General features: G+C 46.5%; 1 long non-coding RNA gene and 1 pseudogene across 1 annotated transcript; both read left to right on the forward strand.

Moving 5' to 3' along the window:
• The first annotated feature begins 83 nt into the window (after nt 1-83).
• The window catches only part of LOC127920691 (dual specificity protein phosphatase 16-like), a 30,389-nt pseudogene continuing 12,758 nt past the window's right edge, over nt 84-17,714 (forward strand).
• On the forward strand, nt 4,546-5,817 carry LOC127920694 (uncharacterized). The gene is made up of 3 exons (XR_008107052.1): nt 4,546-4,705; nt 5,546-5,587; nt 5,714-5,817. It is a non-coding gene; the product is annotated as an uncharacterized LOC127920694 (long non-coding RNA).

The following is a 17,714-nucleotide window of genomic DNA, read 5'->3' on the forward strand; positions in this document are numbered from 1 at the left end:
CCCACCCACCTAAGGGGAAGAGGGAGGAGGAGAGAGGAAGAGGAGGAGGGGCTGTGAGAAAGGGATACAAAGAAGGGGTCATCATGTCGGAACGTCCCGTGGGAGTGGGAGCCTGCACTGGAGCTGAGACTGGGGGTTTGGGATTGGACCTGGGGTGGGGAATGGACCCCTGAGCTGGGACTGGAGGGACTGGGATTGGACCTGGGGTGGGGAATGGACCCGAGCTGGGACTGGAGGGACTGGGATTGGACCTGGGGTGGGGAATGGACCCCGAGCTGGGACTGGAGGGACTGGGATTGGACCTGGGGTGGGGAATGGACCCGAGCTGGGACTGGAGTCAAGGTTCAGGGCCTGTATCAGGCCCGGCATCGGGACCAGGCAGGGCTCGGTGCGTCCCATCGGGGCCGAGGGGCTGGTCGCCCTGCTGGAGGGGGTCTGGACAGCGTGTTGTTGATTGACAGCCGGCCCTTCGTAGAATTTAACTCCTCCCACATCCTGGAGGCGGTCCATGTGAACTGTTCAAAACTGATGAAGAGACGGCTGCAACAGGACAAGGTTCAGATCAACGAACTGCTGCAACACTCTGCTAAGAAGAAGGTGAGTTCCTGTATCAGAGAGTTTCTCTTTAACTAACTCTAACCCAGATCACTGATCAGCCAGGAGTCTAGGAGAGACAGGGAGTTTCTCTTTAACTAACTCTAACCCAGATCACTGATCTGCCAGGAGTCTAGGAGAGACAGGGAGTTTCTCTTTAACTAACTCTAACCCAGATCACTGATCTGCCAGGAGTCTAGGAGAGACAGGGAGTTTCTCTTTAACTAACTCTAACCCAGATCACTGATCAGCCAGGAGTCTAGGAGAGACAGGGAGTTTCACATGCAGAGCCAGGAGGAGATCTGACACACTCTCACTGACTTCAGACTGACATAATCCAGGAATCAGTTGTCTGAATCAGAGGGCATTATTATATTTTACAAAGATATTTACTGAGTGATGTTGTAGAATCCAGTCACTCCCCTCTCGTGGTTTGGCGACAGTTTGGAATAACAAGTTTTAAGGACGTCTGTCTGCTTGTTTTACGACTAAGGCAACATTTTCCTATGATTGTAAGCTGTAGTTAACTCTGTGCAATGAGGTAGAGAAATAACAACTTCTAGAAAGAGGTAGGGAAAGTAGAGCTTCTTAACGCTGTAGGGAAAGTAGAGCTGCTTAACTCTGTAGGGAAAGTAGAGCTTCTTAACGCGGTAGGGAAAGCAGAGCTTCTTAACGCGGTAGGGAAAGTAGAGCTTCTTAACGCTGTAGGGAAAGTAGAGCTTCTTAACGCTGTAGGGAAAGTAGAGCTTCTTAACGCGGTAGGGAAAGTTAAGCTTCTTAACGCGGTAGGGAAAGTTAAGCTTCTTAACGCGGTAGGGAAAGTTAAGCTTCTTAACGCTGTAGGGAAAGTATAGCTTCTAACGCGGTAGAGAAAGTATAGCTTCTTAACGCTGTAGGGAAAGTAGAGCTTCTTAACGCGGAAGGAAAGTAGAGCTTCTTAACGCGGTAGGGAAAGTAGAGCTTCTAACACGGTAGGGAAAGTAGAGCTTCTTAACGCGTTACGGAAAGTAGAACTTCTTAACGCGGTAGGGAAAGTAGAGCTTCTTAACGCGGTGTAGGGAAAGTAGAGCTTCTTAACGCTGTAGGGAAAGTATAGCTTCTTAACGCGGTAGAGAAAGTAGAGCTTCTTAACGCGGTAGGAAAGTTGCTTCTTAACGCGGTAGGGGAAAGTTAAGCTTCTTAACACGGTAGGGAAAGTAGAGCTTCTTAACGCGATAGGGAAAGTAGAGCTTCTTAACGCGGTAGGGAAAGTAGAGCTTCTTAACGCGGTAGGGGAAGTATAGCTTCTTAGCGGTAGGGAAAGTATAGCTTCTTAACGCGGTAGAGAAAGTATAGCTTCTTAACGCTGTAGGAAAGTAGAGCTTCTTAACGCGGTAGGGAAAGTAGAGCTTCTTAACGCGGTAAGGAAAGTTAAGCTTCTTAACGCGGTAGGGAAAGTTAACTTCTTAACGCTGTAGGGAAAGTAGAGCTTCTTAACGCGGTAGGAAAGTAGAGCTTCTTAACGCGGTAGGGAAAGTAGAGCTTCTTAACGCGATAGGAAAGTAGAGCTTCTTAACGCGGTAGGGAAAGTAGAGCTTCTTAACGCGGTAGGGAAAGTTAAGCTTCTTAACGCGGTAGGGAAAGTTAGCTTCTTAACGCTGTAGGGAAAGTAGAGCTTCTTAACGCGGTAGGGAAAGTAGAGCTTCTTAACACGGTAGGAAAGTAGAGCTTCTTAACGCGATAGGGAAAGTAGAGCTTCTTAACGCGGTAGGGAAAGTAGGAGCTTCTTAACGCGGTAGGGGAAGTATAACTTCTTAACGCGGTAGGGAAAGTATAGCTTCTTAACGCGGTAGAGAAAGTATAGCTTCTTAACGCTGTAGGGAAAAGTAGAGCTTCTTAACGCGGTAGGGAAAGCAGAGCTTCTTAACGCGGTAGGGAAAGTAGAGCTTCTTAGCGCGTTACGGAAAGTAGAGCTTCTTAACGCGGTAGGGAAAGTAGAGCTTCTTAACGCTGTAGGGAAAGTAGAGCTTCTTAACGCGGTAGGGAAAGTAGAGCTTCTTAACGCGGTAGGGAAAGTAGAGCTTCTTAACGCGGTAGGGAAAGTAGAGCTTCTTAACGCGGTAGGGTAAGTAGAGCTTCTTAACGCGGTAGGGAAAGTAGAGCTTCTTAACGCGGTAGGGAAAGTAGAGTTTCTTAACGCGGTAGGGAAAGTAGAGCTTCTTAACGCGGTAGGGAAAGTAGAGCTTCTTAACGCGGTAGGAAAGTAGAGCTTCTTAACGCGGTAGGGAAAGTAGAGCTTCTTAACGCGGTAGGGAAAGTAGAGCTTGTTAACGCGGTAGGGAAAGTAGAGCTTCTTAACGCGGTAGGGAAAGTAGAGCTTCTTAACGCGGTAGGGAAAGAGCTTCTTAACGCGGTAGGGAAAGTAGAGCCTTGAGTGTGTTGAATTCTGAGCTGCTGCCAAGCCACAGAGGTCCTGAGTGGAAATAGTCTGAGGGTCATCTGAGGCTCAGGGACTGAGAGAGACAGGTACTTACACACTTCCATTTCCATCTGCTCAAACAGGGCTCTTTAGGTCTGTGTTCTGCCTCCAGTTAGCAACATGACAGACAGACAATATACTCAACAATCACGTCATTAAGGCTGAAGTTGTGAGGGGTCTTCACTGTGTCGGTGCAGCTCTCAGACTTCAGACCAAAGTCAAAGAGCCAGATACAGATGAAACTGTTTCAGTATCTGGATGGCTCATCTTCCTCCTCCCCCTCCTCTTCCTCTTCCTCCTCTTCCTCTCCTCTTCCTCCTCTTCTCTCCCTCCTCCCCCTCCTCTTCCTCTTCCTCCTCTTCCTACTCTCCCTCTCCCTCCTCCCCTCCTCTCCCTCTTTCTCCTTCTCCCCTCCTCTCCCTCTTCCTCCTCCTCCTCTTTCTCTCCCTCTTCCTCCTCCTCCTCTTTCTCTCCCTCTTCCTCCTCCTCCTCCTCCCCTTCCTCCTCCTCTTCTTTCTCTTCCTCCTCCACCTGCTCCTCCTCCTCTTCCTCCTCCTCCACCTGCTCCTCCTCCTCTTCCTCCTCCTCCACCTGCTCCTCCTCCATCTCCTCCACCTGCAACCTCCTCCCCTCCTCCTCTTCCTCCTCCTCCACCTGCCTCTCCTCCTCCTCATCTTCCTCCTCCTCTTCTTCCTTCTCTTCCTCCACCTGCTCCTCCTCCTCTTCCTCCTCCTCATCATCATCTCTCCTTTACTGTTGTCAAGACACATCTTGAGGCTGAAACACACTACAGGATTTGAACCATTGGAGATACTATCCCATTGAGCGATTCAGTCCAGCCAAATCCTAGTGAACTAGTAATCGGTGTAGTACACACACCTGGTGGCACCTCCGGGCGGTACGATTGGACAATTGGGTGAGAATCGGGCTATATTTGCTGTGCAGGTTTGCGCATGTTCAGTAAGGAAATCATCGTGGCAACCGAGGAAGGTACCGCGTTCCATGTATGGGCATTGTTATGCTCCGAAAAATAAATTTACTTTGACATGTTAGTCATTTAGCAGACGCCCTCAGAGAGACTTACAGTCAGTACATTCATCTCCAGATATCTAGGTGGACCAGTCATAGTCAGCTAGGTGGACCAGTCATAGTCAGTACATTCACCTCCAGATAGCTAGGTGGACCAGTCATAGTCAGTACATTCATCTCCAGATAGCTAGGTGGACCAGTCATAGTCAGTACATTCATCTCCAGATAGCTAGGTGGACCAGTCATAGTCAGTACATTCACCTCCAGATAGCTAGGTGGACCAGTCATAGTCAGTACATTCATCTGCAGATAGCTAGGTGGACCAGTCATAGTCAGGACATTCATCTTCAGATAGCTAGGAGGGACAACCACATATCACAGTCATAGTCAGTACATTCATCTTCAGATAGCTAGGTGGACCAGTCATAGTCAGTACATTCATCTGCAGATAGCTCAGTGGACCAGTCATAGTCAGCACATTCATCTGCAGATAGCTAGGTGGACCAGTCATAGTCAGCACATTCATCTACAGATAGCTAGGTGGACCAGTCATAGTCAGGACATTCATCTTCAGATAGCTAGGTGGACCAGTCATAGTCAGGACATTCATCTTCAGATAGCTAGGTGGACCAGTCATAGTCAGTACATTCATCTCCAGATAGCTAGGTGGACCAGTCATAGTCAGTACATTCATCTCCAGATAGCTAGGTGGACCAGTCATAGTCAGTACATTCATCTTCAGATAGCTAGGAGGACCAGTCATAGTCAGTACATTCATCTCCAGATAGCTAGGTGGACCAGTCATAGTCAGCACATTAATCTTCAGATAGCTAGGTGGACCAGTCATAGTCAGTACATTCATCTCCAGATAGCTAGGTGGACCAGTCATAGTCAGTACATTCATCTCCAGATAGCTAGGTGGACCAGTCATAGTCAGCACATTCATCTCCAGATAGCTAGGTGGACCAGTCGTAGTCAGTACATTCATCTCCAGATAGCTAGGTGGACCAGTCATAGTCAGTACATTCATCTCCAGATAGCTAGGTGGACCAGTCATAGTCAGTACATTCATCTTCAGATAGCTAGGTGGACCAGTCATAGTCAGTACATTCATCTTCAGATAGCTAGGTGGACCAGTCATAGTCAGTACATTCATCTCCAGATAGCTAGGTGGACCAGTCATAGTCAGTACATTCATCTCCAGATAGCTAGGTGGACCAGTCATAGTCAGTACATTCATCTTCAGATAGCTAGGTGGACCAGTCATAGTCAGTACATTCATCTCCAGATAGCTAGGTGGACCAGTCATAGTCAGTACATTCATCTTCAGATAGCTAGGTGGACCAGTCATAGTCAGTACATTCATCTCCAGATAGCTAGGTGGACCAGTCATATTCAGGACATTCATCTTCAGATAGCTAGGTGGACCAGTCATAGTCAGTACATTCATCTCCAGATAGCTAGGTGGACCAGTCATAGTCAGGACATTCATCTGCAGATAGCTAGGTGGACCAGTCCTAGTCAGTACATTCATCATCAGATAGCTAGGTGGACCAGTCATAGTCAGTACATTCATCTTCAGATAGCTAGGTGGACCAGTCATAGTCAGTACATTCATCTCCAGATAGCTAGGTGGACCAGTCATAGTCAGGACATTCATCTGCAGATAGCTAGGTGGACCAGTCATAGTCAGCACATTCATCTTCAGATAGCTAGGAGGGACAACCACATATCACAGTCATAGTCAGCACATTCATCTCCAGATAGCTAGGTGGACCAGTCATAGTCAGTACATTCATCTTCAGATAGCTAGGTGGACCAGTCATAGTCAGTACATTCATCTTCAGATAGCTAGGTGGACCAGTCATAGTCAGTAAAGTATCTGTCAGCTAAGTTAGAGCTAGTAAGGGTGGGAGGGGATTATTTAATATACTCTTTGAAGAGGTTTCAGATGTTTTCAGAAGATGTCCTAGCTTCACGGAGAAGCTGGTTCCAGCATTGTGGTACCAGGACAGAGAAGAGCTTGGACTGGGACAGTGTGAGACATAGGATGCGAAAAGGTAGGAGAGTGAGGTCGAAGAGGCAGAATTAGGAGACCGGAAGGAGAAGGATTTAGCAGAAGGGAGAGATGATAGGATAGAAGAGGAGAGAGTAGTGGGAGAGAGAGAGACCATCTGGGTAGGGGCTGAGTGGTTAGAGATGATAGGATAGATGAGAGAGTAGTAGGAGAGAGATACCATCTGGGTAGGGGCTGAGTGGTTAGAGATGATAGGATAGATGAGAGAGTAGTAGGAGAGAGAGAGAGACCATCTGGGTAGGGGCTGAGTGGTTAGAGATGATAGGATAGAAGAGGAGAGTAGTAGGAGAGAGAGAGAGACCATCTGGGTAGGGGCTGAGTGGTTAGAGATGATAGGATAGAAGAGGAGAGAGTAGTGGGAGAGAGAGAGAGACCATCTGGGTAGGGGCTGAGTGGTTAGAGATGATAGGATAGAAGAGGAGAGAGTAGTGGGAGAGCGAGACCATCTGGGTAGGGGCTGAGTGGTTAGAGATGATAGGATAGATGAGAGAGTAGTAGGAGAGAGAGAGAGACCATCTGGGTAGGGGCTGAGTGGTTAGAGATGATAGGATAGAAGAGGAGAGTAGTAGGAGAGAGAGAGAGAGACCATCTGGGTAGGGGCTGAGTGGTTAGAGATGATAGGATAGAAGAGGAGAGTAGTAGGAGAGAGAGAGAGACCATCTGGGTAGGGGCTGAGTGGTTAGAGATGATAGGATAGATGAGAGAGTAGTAGGAGAGAGAGAGAGACCATCTGGGTAGGGGCTGAGTGGTTAGAGATGATAGGATAGTAGAGGGGGTAGTGGGAGAGTGTGTCAGTCGGTGCGTGACTGTGTAGGGTGAGTGGTTAGAGTTGGAAAGGGAGACAGAAAGGAGAACAAAGTAGTGATCAGAGAGAGACCTGGAGAGGTGTTGCAGTGAGGTGAGTAGGTGAGCAGCCTCTAGTAAAGATGAGGACAAGCGTATTGCTTGTAACCAGCAGGTAGCCTAGTGGTTAGAGCGTTGGACTAGTAACCAGCAGGTAGCCTAGTGGTAAGAGCAGGTAGCCTAGTGGTTAGAGTATTGGACCGGTAACCAGAAGGTAGCCTAGTCGTTAGATCGTTGGACTAGTAACCAGCAGGTAGCCTAGTGGTTAGAGAGTTGGACTAGTAACCAGCAGGTAGCCTAGTGGTTAGAGCGTTGGACCAGTAACCAGCAGGTAGCCTAGTGGTTAGAGCGTTGGCCCAGTAACCAGCAGGTAGCCTAGTCGTTAGATCGTTGGACTAGTAACCAGCAGGTAGCCTAGTGGTTAGAGAGTTGGACTAGTAACCAGCAGGTAGCCTAGTGGTTAGAGCGTTGGACCAGTAACCAGCAGGCAGCCTAGTGGTTAGAGCGTTGGACTAGTAACCAGCAGGTAGCCTAGTGGTTAGAGTGTTGGACTAGTAACCAGCAGGTAGCCTAGTGGTTAGAGCGTTGGACTAGTAACCAGCAGGTAGCCTAGTGGTTAGAGCGTTGGACTAGTAACCAGCAGGTAGCCTAGTGGTTAGAGCGTTGGACTAGTAACCAGCAGGTAGCCTAATGGTTAGAGTGTTGGACCAGTAACCAGCAGGTAGCCTAGTGGTTAGAGCGTTGGACTAGTAACCAGCAGGTAGCCTAGTGGTTAGAGCGTTGGACTAGTAACCAGCAGGTAGCCTAGTGGTTAGAGCGTTGGACTAGTAACCAGCAGGTAGCCTAGTGGTTAGAGTGTTGGACCAGTAACCAGCAGGTAGCCTAGTGGTTCGAGCGTTGGACCAGTAACCAGTAGGTAGCCTAGTGGTTAGAGCGTTGGACTAGTAACCAGCAGGTAGCCTAGTGGTTAGAGCGTTGGACTAGTAACCAGCAGGTAGCCTAGTGGTTAGAGCGTTGGACTAGTAACCAGCAGGTAGCCTAGTGGTTAGAGCGTTGGACTAGTAACCAGCAGGTAGCCTAGTGGTTAGAGCGTTGGACTAGTAACCAGCAGGTAGCCTAGTGGTTAGAGCGTTGGACTAGTAACCAGCAGGTAGCCTAGTGGTTAGAGCGTTGGACTAGTAACCGAAAGGTTGCAATATAGAATCCCTGAGATGAAAGGTACAAATCTGTCTTTCTGCCCCTGAACAAGGCAGTTAACCCACTGTTCCTAGACCAGTTAACCCACTGTTCCTAGGCAGTTAACCCACTGTTCCTAGACCAGTTAACCCACTGTTCCTAGACCAGTTAACCCACTGTTCCTTAGACCAGTTAACCCACTGTTCCTTAGACCAGTTAACCCACTGTTCCTAGACCAGTTAACCTACTGTTCCTAGACCAGTTAACCCACTGTTCCTAGACCAGTTAGTTAACCCACTGTTCCTAGACCAGTTAACCTACTGTTCCTAGACCAGTTAACCCACTGTTCCTTAGACCAGTTAACCCACTGTTCCTAGACCAGTTAACTTACTGTTCCTAGACCAGTTAACCCACTGTTCCTAGACCAGTTAACCCACTGTTCCTAGACCAGTTAACCCCCTGTTCCTAGACCAGTTAACCCACTGTTCCTAGACCAGTTAACCCACTGTTCCTAGACCAGTTAACCCCACTGTTCCTAGACCAGTTAACCCACTGTTCCTTAGACCAGTTAACCCACTGTTCCTTAGACCAGTTAACCCACTGTTCCTTAGACCAGTCAACCCACTGTTCCCAGACCAGTTAACCCACTGTTCCTAGACCAGTTAACCCACTGTTCCTAGACCAGTTAACCCACTGTTCCTAGGTCGTCATAGTAAATAAGTGTTTGTTCTTAACTGACTGGCCTCGTTAAATAAAATATTCAACATGTATAGAAGTTATTGGGGTGCCTTAAGTGCCAGTAGAGTTCTCGGGAGCCCATCAACCTGAAATGGGCTATGTGCTTCCAGGTTAGGTTTGCTCCGATTTCTTCCCATTTGGAAAACATCTCCATGAGCTGATGGTAGCCTGCAGTTGGGGACAATGTACATCAGGCTTTAGTCTACAGGAGGACTCAAATCATATCTATTCATAGCAGTGGAAACTGGATATCAACAAGCTATTTAGGTCAGGTCAGGTGTGTGTGTGTGTGTGTGTGTGTGTGTGTGTGTGTGTGTGTGTGTGTGTGTGTGTGTGTGTGTGTGTGTGTGTGTGTGTGTGTGTGTGTGTGTGTGTGTGTGTGTGTGTGTGTGTGTGTGTGTTCAAGGGCACCGCAGCGGTACTTTCCACCCTAGAATAGGACCATAGAACTATAAACCACACGATCACTCTGTTTCCAACCGGTTATACAGGACATATCACCATGACTGGTACATGACATATCAACATGACATATCAACATGACTGGTACATGACATATCAACATGACTGGTACAGGACATATCAGCCTGACTGGTACAGGACATATCAACCTGACTGGTACAGGACATATCAACCTGACTGGTACAGGACATATCACCCTGACTGGTACAGGACATATCAACCTGACTGGTACATGACATATCAACCTGACATATCAACATGACATATCAACCTGACTGGTACAGGACATATCAACCTGACTGGTACAGGACATATCAACATGACTGGTACATGACATATCACCATGACATATCAACATGACTGGTAAAGGACATATCAACATGACTGGTACATGACATATCAACATGACTGGTACATGACATATCAACATGACTGGTACAGGACATATCAACCTGACTGGTACAGGACATATCAACATGACATATCAACATGACTGGTACAGGACATATCAACCTGACTGGTACATGACATATCAACATGACTGGTACAGGACATATCACCATGACTGGTACAGGACATATCACCATGACTGGTACAGGACATATCAACATGACTGGTACATGACATATCAACCTGACTGGTACATGACATATCAACATGACTGGTACATGACATATCAACATGACTGGTACATGACATATCAACCTGACTGGTACAGGACATATCAACCTGACTGGTACAGGACATATCAACATGACTGGTACAGGACATATCAACATGACTGGTACAGGACATATCAACCTGACATATCAACCTGACTGGTACAGGACATATCAACATGACTGGTACAGGACATATCAACATGACATATCAACCTGACTGGTACAGGACATATCAACATGACTGGTACATGACATATCAACCTGACTGGTACAGGACATATCAACATGACTGGTACAGGACATATCAACATGACTGGTACAGGACATATCAACATGACTGGTACAGGACATATCAACATGACTGGTACAGGACATATCAACATGACTGGTACATGACATATCAACCTGACATATCAACCTGACTGGTACAGGACATATCAACCTGACTGGTACAGGACATATCAACATGACTGGTACAACGTCTCCAACTAGTTATACCAAACCTCCTGGTTCAGAGAGACAGCATGACAGGTTCTGTTTATTCATGATGTTGTGTTTCAGAGGGAGAATGACAGCTCCTCCTGGTTCAGAGAGACAGCATGACAGGTTCTGTTTATTCATGATGTTGTGTTTCAGAGGGAGAATGACAGCTCCTCCTGGTTCAGAGAGACAGCGTGACAGGTTCTGTTTATTCATGATGTTGTGTTTCAGAGGGAGAATGACAGCTCCTCCTGGTTCAGAGAGACAGCGTGACAGGTTCTGTTTATTCATGATGTTGTGTTTCAGAGGGAGAATGACAGCTCCTCCTGGTTCAGAGAGACAGCGTGACAGGTTCTGTTTATTCATGATGTTGTGTTTCAGAGGGAGAATGACAGCTCCTCCTGGTTCAGAGAGACAGCGTGACAGGTTCTGTTTATTCATGATGTTGTGTTTCAGAGGGAGAATGACAGCTCCTCCTGGTTCAGAGAGACAGCGTGACAGGTTCTGTTTATTCATGATGTTGTGTTTCAGAGGGAGAATGACAGCTCCTCCTGGTTCAGAGAGACAGCATGACAGGTTCTGTTTATTCATGATGTTGTGTTTCAGAGGGAGAATGACAGCTCCTCCTGGTTCAGAGAGACAGCATGACAGGTTCTGTTTATTCATGATGTTGTGTTTCAGAGGGAGAATGACAGCTCCTCCTGGTTCAGAGAGACAGCATGACAGGTTCTGTTTATTCATGATGTTGTGTTTCAGAGGGAGAATGACAGCTCCTCCTGGTTCAGAGAGACAGCATGACAGGTTCTGCTTTGGGATTGTGTTGCCGGGGCAGCCAGTGATCTGAGTGTTGACTTTGTGATTGTCTGATCACTAAAATATTTAGACCAGCAATACATAATCAATGATTAGATTAGATTACAAGACTGTTTGAGTAACTCTTCCTCCTCTCTCTGAATGTTTCTGTTAACTCTTCATCTTCCTCCTCTCTCTCTCTCTGAATGTTTATGTTAACTCTTCATCTTCCTCCTCTCTCTCTCTCTGAATGTTTCTGTTAACTCTTCATCTTCCTCCTCTCTCTCTGAATGTTTCTGTTAACCCTTCATCTTCCTCCTCTCTCTGAATGTTTGTGTTAACCCTTCATCTTCCTCCTCTCTCTCTCTGAATGTTTCTGTTAACCCTTCATCTTCCTCCTCTCTCTCTCTGAATGTTTCTGTTAACCCTTCATCTTCCTCCTCTCTCTCTCTGAATGTTTCTGTTAACTCTTCATCTTCCTCCTCTCTCTCTGAATGTTTCTGTTAACCCTTCATCTTCCTCCTCTCTCTCTGAATGTTTCTGTTAACCCTTCATCTTCCTCCTCTCTCTCTCTGAATGTTTCTGTTAACCCTTCATCTTCCTCCTCTCTCTCTCTGAATGTTTCTGTTAACCCTTCATCTTCCTCCTCTCTCTCTGAATGTTTATGTTAACTCTTCATCTTCCTCCTCTCTCTCTGAATGTTTCTGTTAACCCTTCATCTTCCTCCTCTCTCTCTCTGAATGTTTCTGTTAACTCTTCATCTTCCTCTCTCTCTCTCTGAATGTTTCTGTTAACCCTTCATCTTCCTCCTCTCTCTCTGAATGTTTCTGTTAACTCTTCATCTTCCTCTCTCTCTCTCTGAATGTTTCTGTTAACCCTTCATCTTCCTCCTCTCTCTCTGAATGTTTCTGTTAACTCTTCATCTTCCTCTCTCTCTCTCTGAATGTTTCTGTTAACCCTTCATCTTCCTCCTCTCTCTGAATGTTTCTGTTAACTCTTCATCTTCCCCTCTCTCTCTTTTTCTCCTAGTTGGAGCGAGTGGGCGGTCAGGAAGTGGTGGTGTATGACCAAAGTTCATCTGACCCCTTGACTCTTCCCTCGGAGGCCTTCCTTACCGTCCTATTGGACAAGCTGGAGAGGAGCTTCCCTTCCGTACACCTGCTCTCAGGTTAGACACACTCACTCAGCCCGTCATCTTCCTCACTGCCTCTCTCTCTCTCCCCTTCCTCTCTTTCCCTCCTCCCTCCCCCTCCAGCCCTTCATCCTCCTCACTGCCTATCTCTCTCCCCTTCCTCTCTTTCCCTCCTCCCTCCCCTCCAGCCTGTCATCCTCCTCACTGACTCTCTCTCTCTCTCCCTTCCTCTCTTTCCCTCCCCTCCAGCCCTTCATCCTCCTCACTGCCTCTCTCTCTCCCCTTCCTCTCTTTCCCTCCTCCCTCCCCCTCCAGCCTGTCATCCTCCTCACTGACTCTCTCTCTCTCCCCTTCCTCTCTTCCCTCCCCTCCAGCCCTTCATCCTCCTCACTGCCTCTCTCTCTCTCCCCTTCCTCTCTTTCCCTCCTCCCTCCCCTCCAGCCCTTCATCCTCCTCACTGCCTCTCTCTCTCTCCCCTTCCTCTCTTCCCCCCTCCCTCCCCTCCAGCCCTTCAACTTCCTCACTGCCTCTCTCTCTCTCCCTTTCCTCTCTTCCCCTCATTCACTCATTAATCACTGGCCAGTGAGGTGGTGATAGGACAGCTAACTGAAAATGGCTGCTGGTGATAGGACAGCTAACTGAAAATGGCTGCTGGTGATAGGACAGCTAACTGAAAATGGCTGCTGGTGATAGGACAGCTAACTGAAAATGTGGACGTGAATGGGTTAAAATGTTAATTGTGGACGTGAATGGGTTAATGGGTTTAATGAGGACGTGAATGGGTTAATTGAGGACGTGAATGGGTGAGGTGAATGGGTTTAATGAGGACGTGAATGGGTTAATGAGGACGTGAATGGGTTAAATGAGGACGGAAATGAGGGCGTGAATGGGTTTAATGAGGATGTGAATGGGTTTAATGAGGACGTGAATGGGTTAAAATGAGGACGTGAATGGGTTTAATGAGGGCGTGAATGGGTTTAATGAGGACGTGAATGGGTTTAATGAGGACGAATGGGAATGAGGTTGAATGGGTTTAATGAGGACGAATGGGTTAAATGAGGACGTGAATGGGTTTAATGAGGATGTGAATGGGTTAAATGAGGATGAATGGGTTAAATGAGGATGAATGGGTTTAATGAGGATGTGAATGGGTTAAATTGAAGGTTAAATGAGGATGAATGGGTTAAATGAGGATGTGAATGGGTTTAATGAGGATGTGAATGGGTTTAATGAGGACGTGAATGGGTTTAATGAGGATGTGAATGGGTTAGATGAGGACGTGAATGGGTTAAATGAGGATGTGAATGGGTTAAATGAGGATGTGAATGGGTTTAATGAGGATGTGAATGGGTTTAATGAGGATGTGAATGGGAATGAGGATGTGAATGGGTTAATGAGGATGTGAATGGGTTTAATGAGGATGAATGGGAATGGGTTTAATGAGGATGTGAATGGGTAATGAGGATGTGAATGGGTTTAATGAGGATGTGAATGGGTTAAATGAGGATGTGAATGGGTTAAATGAATGGGTTTAATGAGGATGTGAATGGGTTTGATGAGGATGTGAATGGGTTTAATGAGGATGTGAATAAATGAGGATGTGAATGGGTTAAATGAGGATGTGAATGGGTTAAATGAGGATGGAATGGGTTTAATGTGAATGGGTTTAATGAGGATGTGAATGGGTTAAATGAGGATGTGAATGGGTTTAATGAATGGGTTAAAATGAGGACGTGAATGGGTTAATGAGGATGTGAATGGGTTTAATGAGGATGGAATGGGTTAAATGAGGACGTGAATGGGAGTGAATGGGTTTAATGAGGATGTGAATGGGTTTAATGAGGATGAATGGATTAATGAGGATGAATGGGTTTAATGAGGATGTGAATGGGTTTAATGAGGATGTGAATGGGTTTAATGAGGATGTGAATGGGTTTAATGAGGATGTGAATGGTTTAATGAGGATGTGAATGGGTTTAAAATGAGGATGTGAATGGGTTTAATGAGGATGTGAATGGGTTTGATGAGGATGTGAATGGGTTTAATGAGGAGGATGATGAGGATGAATGGGTTCGGAATGGGTTTGATGAATGGGTTAGATGAGGATGGGTTTGATGAGGATGTGAATGGGTTTGATGGGATGTGAATGGGTTTAATGAGGATGTGAATGGGTTTAATGAGGACGTGAATGGGTTAAATGAGGTTGAATGGGTTAATGAGGACGTGAATGAGGATGAGGTGAATGGGTTTAATGAGGATGAATGGAATGAGGTTGAAGATGAGGATGAATGGGAATGGGTTTGATGAGGATGTGAATGGGTTAAATGAGGATGTGAATGGGTTTAATGAGGAGAATGGGTTAAATGTGAATGGGTTTAATGAGGATGTGAATGGGTTTAATTTGATGAGGATGTGAATGGGTTAAATGAGGATGTGAATGGGTTAAATGAGGATGTGAATGGGTTTAATGAGGATGTGAATGGGTTTGATGAGGATGTGAATGGGTTAAATTGAAATGAGGATGGAATGGGTTTAATGAGGATGTGAATGGGTTTAATGAGGATGTGAATGGGTTAAATGAGGATGTGAATGGGTTAAATGAGGATGTGAATGGGTTAAATGAGGACGTGAATGGGGTTTAATGAGGATGTGAATGGGTTTAAATGAGGATGTGAATGGGTTTAATGAGGATGAATGGGAATGAGGATTGAAAATGAGGATGAATGGGTTTAATGAGGATGTGAATGGGTTAAATGAGGATGGGTGAATGGGTTTAATGAGGATGTGAATGGGTTTAATGAGGACGTGAATGGGTTTAATGAGGACGTGAATGGGGATGAGGATCCTGAATGTTTAATGAGGATCAGAATGGGTTTAATGAGGATGAATGGGTTAGATGAGGATGTGAATGGGTTTGATGAGGATGTGAATGGGTTTGATGAGGATGTTTAATGACGTGAATGGGTTTGATGAGGGACGTGAATGGGTTAAATGAGGACGTGAATGGGTTTGGGATGAGGATGAGGATGTGAATGGGTTTAATGAGGATGTGAATGGGTTTGATGAAGGATGGAATGGGTTTAATGAGGATGAGAATGGGTTAAATGAGGATGTGAATGGGTTAAATGAGGATGTGAATAGAGGTTTAATGAGGAGAGAGGCAGTGAATGGGTTTAATGATGGGAGGAGAGAGGCTGATGTGAAGGAGAGAGGAGGAGAGAATTTGATGAGGCGTGAATGGGTTAAATGAGGATGTGAATGGGTTTAATGAGGAGCGTGAATGGGTTTAATGAGGATGTGAATGGGTTTGATGAGGACGGACGAATGAATGGGTTTTAAGAGAGGCAGAGTGATGAATGAGAGCGGAGGAATGAGGATAGGGGTTGAGAATGAGGGATGTGAATGGGTTTAATGAGGGCGTGAATGGGTTTAATGAGGGACGTGAATGGGTTTAATGACGATGAGAGAGGGAAAGGGAGAGCGTGAATGGGTTTGATGAGGACGTGAATGGGTTTAATGAGGACGTGAATGGGGAATGGTGTTTAATGAGGACGTGAATGAGGAGGAGAGGGGCAGAGTGATGATGGGAGAGAGGCAGGACGTGAATGGGAGAGAGGAGAGAGGGAGAGTGAATGAGAGAGGGGAAAGAGGAGGACGTGAATGGGTTTGATGAGGATGTGAATGGGTTTAATGAGGATGTGAATGGGTTTAATGAGGACGTGAATGAGGTTTGATTCAGAGGCGTGAGAGAGGCAGAGGTTTGAGAGGAGGAGGCGTGAATGGGTTTAATGAGGATGTGAATGGGTTAAATTTGAGATGGGTTTGATGAGAGAGGAGAGAATGGGTTAAAGAGAGGAGGGCGTGAATGAGGTTTGTTTAATGAGGATGTGAATGGGTTTAATGAGGGATGTGAATGGGAGGAGATGAGGAGGAGAAGGCAGGTTTAATGAGGGAAAGAGGAGGGGAAGGAGGAGAGGCAGGGTTTAGATGAGGGCGTGTGAATGGGTTTAATGAGGATGTGAATGGGTTTAAGAGGCGTGAATGGGTTTGATGAGGATGTGAATGGGTTTAATGAGGAGGAGTGAATGGGTTTAATGAGATGAGAGGAGGAGAGATTTGAAGAGAGGCAGAGTGAATGGGTTTAATGAGGATGTGAATGGGTTTAATGAGGAGGAGAATGGGTTGAAAGAGGAGAGAGAGGAGAGTGCTGTGAGGGAATGAGGCAGAGGACGAGAGAGAGAGGAGAGAGGAGAGAGGCAGAATTTAAAGAGGAGGAGAGAGGCATGTGAGGATGAGGAGAGTTTAGATCCGGATGAGAGAGGATTAGATGTCGATGAGAGAGGGTTAAATGAGGAGGAAGAGGGTTAAATGAGGGATGAGGAGATGAGGGTTTGAATGAGAGATGAAAGAGAGGAGGAGAGAGGCAGTTTGAGAGCGGGAGGAAAGAGGAGGATGTGAATGAGAGAGGAGGAGAGGAGAGAGGCAGAGGACGATGAGAGAGAGGAGAGAGGTGAAGAACAGTTTGACGAAGGATGAGAGGGAGGGAAAGAGGAGAGATGAGAGAGGTTTAGAGAGGCAGGACATGAGAGAGGAAAGAGGAGGAGAGAGGCAGAGTGACGATGAGAGAGGAGGAAATGTGAGAGGCAGGATGACGATGAGAGATCCGGAAAGAGGGGAGAGAGGCAGAGATGATGAATGGGTTAAATGAGGAGAGAGGTGACGAAGGGAGGAGAGGAGGGAAAGAGAAGAAATGATGAGGAGGTGAAAATGGAGTTAAATGAGGGATGAGAGCGGAGGAAAGAGGAAGAGAGGGTTTTAATGAGGAGAGTGAAGTGACGGGATGAGAGAGAGGAGAGAGTTTTTAATGAGGAGGTGAATGGGAGGAATGGGGGATGATGAAGCGGAGGTTAAAGAGAGGCAGATGAGAGAGGAGAGAAAAGAGTATGAGAGAGGAGGGTTAAAGAGAGCAGAGTGACGATGAGAATGGGTTAGAAGAGAGGGAGATGTGAGAGAGGAGTGAGGATGACGATGAGAGAGGAGTTTAATGAGGATGATGAGAGAGGAGGAGGGAGGGAGAGAGGAGATGAGGATGTGAATGAGAGGGAGAGGAAGAGAGGATGACGATGAGAGCGGAGGGAGAGAGGAGGAGAGAGGTGGAGAAGGCAGGTTAAAGAGGCAGAGTGATTTAATGAGAGAGGAGAGAGGACGAGAGAGGAGAGGTTAAATGAGAGATGAGATGGGTTAAAGGCAGAGGAGATGAAGAGGTTGAAA

The sequence above is a fragment of the Oncorhynchus keta genome, unplaced genomic scaffold (genome assembly GCF_023373465.1).
Source record: "Oncorhynchus keta strain PuntledgeMale-10-30-2019 unplaced genomic scaffold, Oket_V2 Un_contig_20281_pilon_pilon, whole genome shotgun sequence".
NCBI classification, from domain to species: Eukaryota; Metazoa; Chordata; class Actinopteri; order Salmoniformes; family Salmonidae; genus Oncorhynchus; species Oncorhynchus keta.